This window comes from Tasmannia lanceolata, unplaced genomic scaffold (assembly GCF_043159265.1).
Source record: "Tasmannia lanceolata isolate RefF3 unplaced genomic scaffold, GAP_Taslan_0.1 ptg000011l, whole genome shotgun sequence".
NCBI lineage: Eukaryota > Viridiplantae > Streptophyta > Magnoliopsida > Canellales > Winteraceae > Tasmannia > Tasmannia lanceolata.
The window spans coordinates 23,785,556-23,792,758 of NW_027518688.1; the positions used below are offsets into that span (position 1 = coordinate 23,785,556).

General features: G+C 38.3%; 1 pseudogene across 1 annotated transcript; it reads right to left on the reverse strand.

Annotated features, from left to right (window-relative positions):
* Positions 1-3,390: 3,390 nt before the first annotated feature.
* Positions 3,391-7,203, reverse strand: LOC143886061 (disease resistance protein RPM1-like; annotated as a pseudogene). Its single transcript, XR_013253676.1, has 2 exons — positions 4,350-7,203; positions 3,391-3,830 (listed from the first exon to the last, which is right to left on the reverse strand). The product of XR_013253676.1 is annotated as a disease resistance protein RPM1-like (transcript).

Here is a 7,203-nt window from a genome sequence, read left to right on the forward strand (position 1 = left end):
GGTAAAAAGTCACGCTAATCAATTATTACAAGCTATCCACAATGAGGAAGTCTTCAATTGGTTTTGGATACTTCTTTTTCAATAATTTATTTAGCAGACAAGATAAAATAATAGGGCACACTTAAGATCTATAAGGGCGAAAAGTCAAGCTAATCGAGATTCATAGCTTATCTACAGTGATGAAGTCCTTAATCGACTTTGAATGTTTTGAATGCAGATTAAGGTTTCATTTTAAGCAAGTAAACAAAGAAAAACATGAAGAGCAGAAAAGAGGGGGAAGGTAGTCTTTAACTGATAACAGAGGTGGGGGCATCTTCGAAAATATTTAGTGGCTTTCAACATGTGAAAACATATTTTCTACTTTGAAGAACTACCACATCCCCAACCTGTCTTTCAAGAAAACCATTCTATAATTTAGTTTATCGTAGGAAATAATTCAATTAAAAAAATGCTCTTGATCAGGTCAAGTTAAGCTATTCTTTCCTCTAATTATTCACACATTACTTTGGTTAATTATACCATTGATCCATATTATTCCAACCCCTCTTGATATATAACATATACACATTTTCCATACAGTTCTTTATTTTTCATGCAGATAATTTCCAACTAATTGCTCACTTTCTTCTATGCAAAGATGGCACAACACGCGGCATCACTCTTATACTGGGATGAAACCTTACCCAAGGTAAAGTTTTGTAAACATCTTTTAAAAAAAATCAATGGAAAGATAGCAACAACTGGGTGGCAATATCACCCAACTTTAAATTTGTTTTCTACAAGTTTTTAATGATCATCTTAAACTAAATCTGGTTTGCGTTCAGGGAGATTAAAGACTCCAAGGAATTAGCTATGCATTGCATGGCTTCTTTTTCTACTTAACAATTAAAATGGTGGATGAAACAATCGTAAAAAAACCAAAAGATATATGTGTTAAAAGGTATATATCTACCTATATACATATGAGAGAACATTTCCTACACACTTGTGTAGGTAAGTTACCTACACACTAGCTTAAAATATAGTGGGGGCCCATATTGTTTGGGTGATCCAAACAATTCATTTGAATGATCCTCACATAGATAGGGTGTCCACAAAAAATCAGATCTATAGGATCATCCTAACCATTCAAACTATGGAGGCAAAAAATGGACTAATTTGTGAGGTTTATACACGTCCATTTTACCTCCACAAATCGTAGGGTTGGGATGATCCTATGGATCTGATTTTTTGTAGACACCCTATCTATGTGAGGACCATTCAAATGAATTGTTTGGATCACCCAAACAATATGGGCCCCCACTATATTTTAAGCTAGTGTGTAGGTAACTTACCTACACAAGTGTGCATGAAATGTTCTCTCTCTCTCTCTCTCTCTCTCTCTCTATATATATATATATATATATATATATATATATATATATATATATATATATATATATATATATATATATATATATATATATATGTGTGTGTGAGAAATTTGATATGATGCACGGGACCCAATAGAAAGGTTATGCCCAAAAAAAATCCTCTCCATAGAATGATCCTAACCCTATAATTTGCAAAGGTTTCTAAACCATAATCTTTTTTAACTTTCTGATCCATCCATTTTACACTAAATGTCTAAATATATCTAAGGGTCAGGATCATCCTATAGAGAAGATTTTTGGGGTACGCCCTACCCACGACGGAGACCAACAAATGCACACCTTACATCATCTACATATGTGAGCCCCACTTACTGATCTATGCACCCACTTAACATATAAAATCTTATATAAACGCACACCCACACACCGTAACAACACCTAACTTTAATTGTTAATGGAGACAATAATGAGAGAGAGGCCTTTGTTTTACAGTTTTACCCTTAATGATTATGATTATTACAATTGTAACCATACTCTGTTCGTTTCAGATTGTGAACCCTTATCCGATTATTGGCTCAAAATAATCAGTTTGGCACTCACAATAGATTGTAATAATCAATTACTGGACTCAAATGTAAACGTAAGTTTGTGTCCAATAATCAGTTTGGCACTCACAATAGGTTGTAGTAATCTTAAATAAACGGGGGGTCCAATAATCAGATGGGAGCTAACAATCGCTTGGCACAATCTGAAATGAACAGGGTAAATAAAATCAATAAAACCCAACTCAACTCAACTCAACTCAACCTTTGTCCTAAACTAGTTGGGGTCAGCTTAAATAAAATCAATAAAAAGACTAAAAAATTTGGATTTTTTCATTGGGTTGAGTGGCCAGTGCCTCAACCCTAACCCAACCCGACCCGACCAACCTTACATGAGAGAAAATCGGCTTGAACCAGTTGGGTGGCCGTGAAAACACGTGAAGTCTAAAAAGGTAGGTACGGCCCACTTTTTTTTATGATCCAAACCGTTCATCTGTTTGGGCACAACGTAAATATGTTGTGCCCCAAAAATCATTTCCATAGGATGATCCTAACCCTCCGATCTGTAGTAGATTCCATAAATGATTTTTGGAAATCTCCATATTCAGATCAGTTCAGATCGTAGGGTGAGGATCATCCTGTAGAAATGATTTTTGGGGCACAACCTATTTACGTTGTGCCCAAACAGATGAACGGTTTGGATCATCAAACAAAGTGGGCCATACCTACTTTTTTTACACTTCAAGTGTTTTCACGGTATCAAACCTTTTAAATTTATAAGTAAATGACTTTTTTACCCTCTGATGTTCATTGGCTACAAATGAGTGGCTGGGATCTTCTAGATGGTTTGCATTTCGATCGACAACTGCACTCCCTTCTCTTGATAATGACACTTCTAGCAGTAAAGCAATTTCCAATTGGGTATGGATGGGTTGCTCTTCTTGGAATTGTAACAGGCCTTAATGGGAATTAAGAAAAAACAAAAAGACAAGTGCCATTATCAAAACAAGGAGGTACGGGCATCATTTCCCTAGTTTTGATTTATAAGCTACTTGGGTGTCAACGGACCCAGACGGTCCAGTGGATTTGCGCACAACAGCTCAATCCAAACCAATTCCATTGTATTCATATCGGGTATGTTTGGATGCGCACGCGGCATAGGCTTGAGAGAGTAGTGGAATAAGAAGTCAATAGGGAGGTGACAAGCATTGGAAATCAATCCAGGGAGAAGCTTTTCATGAATGAAATGATAGTGAAGCTCTATGTGCTTGGTATTCTTGGGTGACAGACTTTGAGTCCAATAATCAGTTTTGGGCTCATAATCGGTTCTCAAAATCCAAAACAAACAGGGCATAAGTGTGAACTTTGAAACTTGTTATCCCTAGATGGCTTAGAAATTCAAAATTAGAATGGGATTTTTTTTTAGCTAAATAAGCATTGAATAAAGAGACAAAGGAATACAAAAAACACAAAGATACAACAAACCATACAAATTTATACATAGAAAACAAAGATACAGCAAACTACAATAACGAGGCAATCGAAATAAAAAAAGCCCCCTCCAGTCAAGAAACAGGGAAGGAAAAAATGACATCAAGATGCCCAGCTGCAACACAAACATCTTCTTTAAGCCAGCAATGGATCTCCTTGGGTGGGTCGAGGAAGAAGCTAGAAGTAACTTCTTTGTTCACGAACCAGTTGGCACTTCAACTACGCATACGGAAAATATGAGAAATCTTCCAATTACGATCAACCAGAATAAGTATGATTATAGAGACAATAACTTATTGCATGCCAAACAGAACTGGCAGAGTTTAAGCCACCGAATTGTAAGCAGACCAAATCTCTTCACAAAGCCTCTCAAGAACTGACCAGACGAGTCTGCAGGAGTCCACCACATCCTGCTTTTGAGGGGCTGGATTTAGAAGCAGGTTAAGTTCTTCACAAAATAAGAATAGGATAGGAATTAAATTCTCTGAGGAAAAAAATTAGCTTACAGTAAGAAATTTAAATGCATCAACCGAGAAATAATTTGATGGGCAATTAATTCTTTACCATAAGATTAAAACCATGAAGTTTCACCAGAAAGAAATTGATCTCAAACTTCCATTTCCAGAAGTTCATAATTTAGGAGAGAAGAAATCTCGTTCGAAAATATAAGGAAAAGGATAGAACAGCTTAAATCAGGATAGGAAAAATCGCAAAAAGAGGCTACAGAGCAGTACATTTCATGTTGAATAAAAAAATAGAAATAAACTATAGGTCCAAAATATATTCACAAAACGACATGATTCGTGATGATTTCTCACATGGAAAAATTTTAGACATAGAAATTCAATAATTGTTGTTGAGCATAGGGAAGTACTAATGAAAAATTTAGCAGTGAAAAAGAATAGATTCAAGGGTAAGAGGAAGAAAAATAATAGAAGCTCACCGTAGCTTCATGAAACATTTTCATGAACCGGTTCGATGTATATCCGATAATAATGAGATTGGATGACTGGCATGCGCACAACTTTCCAGCTATCTTCGCTTCCCCTTTCTCGCAGCCCCTCAATAAATTTCTCAGGCATATCCAACAATCGGAGCTCTTTAAGGTTAGTGAGGTATTCAATGCCTAAAGGTACCTTCGTTAATTCCACACAGTGATTAATGTACAATTGCTGAAGTTTAGGCATTACTCCTTCCTCCACTCTCACTTCATTCAATTCACTCATTTCGCGAAGTTCTAACGTCTTAAGTTTTTGGAATCCTGCCCTGAAATGTAACACTTCTCCTTCGTAGGCGTTGGAGAGCTCGAGCACCAACAAATTGGGTAGAGATCGAAGGGATTTTAGTGGATCCACCCATAATTTAGACCACCTAATCGCTATCTTGACCAGGTGTTGAAGTTTTGGAATCCAGTTCGGTAACCTCTCCAAACGTCCTCTCAAATACAGTCGTCGAAGCTGTGGAGGCGGCGATGATAAAGATTGTAGTTTGATATGTTCATCCTCATCTATGGATTGTACACAGAGGGAGCGGAGATCCCTCATCTTCTCGATGGAAGCACATAGTTCAGCCCCGTCTTCTTTTCTCAGTTTTATAGGCCCAACCTCTTCAATTGAGTCAATCTTCCTACCTCTTTAATGAAGCCATTCCCTTGGTTGACCTCTACAACCATGAGTTTTTGTAGCGACCTTAGGCACCCAACTTGTGTAGGGACCTGAACACCATGCATGTAATGAAAAGATGTATAATCTTCACTAGTATAATGATACACGAGGAGATGTCGTAGATGCTCGAGCTTGAGGATCTCATCTGGCAGCTTTGATACATTGGTGCCTTTAAGATTCAACGTTTCTAGGTTTTTAAGCTTTCCTATGAACTTGGAGAGAGTTTTAATCTTTGTATTTCTCAAACTTAAATATCTTAAATGGAATAGATTTACAATTTCATTTGGGAACTCCTCTATCGGTGAATCCTCCAAATCCAAAACCTTCACTAGTCTAAACCTAGTGAAAAAGGCAAACATTGAGGGTTTAGGCAATTTATCTATTCCGAACATGAAAAATGAGCGACGACGGGAGAAGGCCATGTTCTCAGGCATGCTTTCGAAATTCTTATGGAGTGATAGGCGTCGGATTTTGTCAGGCAATCCCGTTGCCAATTCAACAGAAATTGCACTAAAATTCTCTTCTTTAGCCTTGGAAAGAACAATTTCACGTACATAATTGTGGAGTCGAAAACTTCTCACCCTCCCATCATCATAAGACTCTACTACTTGTACCATGCTCCTACTGATGATCTCCTCTAGGTAACTCTCTGCAACTTCTTCTATTGTCATACCTTGCTTTTCTTCTATGAACCCTTCAGCAACCCACAGCTGAATAATTCTTAATCTCTTAACCAAATACTCCGCAGGAAAGATACTCAAGTACAAGAAACAAGATTTTAGGAAGTAAGGAAGATCATTGTAACTAAGCAACAGTATTTTCTTCATGCTTTGAAGGCGGTCATTTGTCTCTAATTCCGAACCAACGCTTATATGTATTTTATTCCATTCGTCCCAAGACGATTCCTTCTTCGACAAAAGCCCACCTATTGTGTTAATTGTTAATGGCAATCCTCCGCAACTATTGACTATTTTTTCAGACAACTCTTTTAAATCTGGAGGGCATCCGCCCCCCAAGAATGCCTTCTTGCAGAAGAGATCCCAAGCCTCTTCGAAAGGCAGAGGGTCGAGATTGTAGATGTGTCCTTCGCATGATTTAGCTACATCTTGTCTACGAGTTGTGATCATTATCCAACTACCACATTGACAATCAGGTAATGCATATTTAACACCTTCCCATAAATTTGCTTGCCGTACATCATCAAGAACAATCGCATACCTCATGGATTGCAGATGTTCTCGAAGTTTGTCGATTAGTTGGGCACTTTTCATCGAATCTAGTCCTTCTGGTACTGGCTCCTTCCTCGAATTGTAGAATTCCTTCACCATGCTTTTCAGAAGCTCCTCAGTTGTACTTGACTCTGAAACAGTGATCCAAGCATAGCATTCCACGCTCCCCGATGCTATTTCGTTGTCGTAGACTTTCTTTACCAGAGTTGTCTTGCCCAAGCCACCCATCCCAACCACTGAGATGATTTTAAGTTCCTGCATTTCGGTTACTAAACATTCAACCAATTCATTTCTAAGCTTGTTGATGCCTACAAGTTCAGCTTCCTCCACAAAAAGTGCATTCACTCGCGGATCATCCCATGTAGAGGATGAACTTGACCCTTGCTCTGTTCTACTGAGCGTATAATTTCCTCTTCTAGTGGAGATGTCGTGGACCCGGGTTTGGAGATTTTGCATTCTAGTGGCTACGCGATGGCGAACCCTGAGGTGCTTGATGAATCGACCTTTTTGACGAAGAAATTTGAGAAACCCATGTCCGGAAGGCGGTGTGAGGTGAAGCAGGAACTCGTCTAAGACTTCCTCGATGTCATAGGAAACGTCTCTTACTTGTTTCACCCAAATTTTCACACCTTCTCCCCTATCCGCCCTTGCATCTGCATCCTTTAAGAAGGCTTTCACAAACTCTAATTCGTCTTTGATTCTGCGGAATTCATTGTTGACACCACTCAACAATTTTGCTTCTTCCCTAAGCAGGGACTCTAACTCGCTGATAAGAAAGTGCACAAGACGCTCAGAACCCATTCCTGTTCTTGCTTGCTTCTCATACGTAGTGTTCCTCTGAAACAGAGTAGAATGGAAAGAGAAGATATAACTTTGCTCTTTCTGGTTTCGTCCCTTGTTGGAC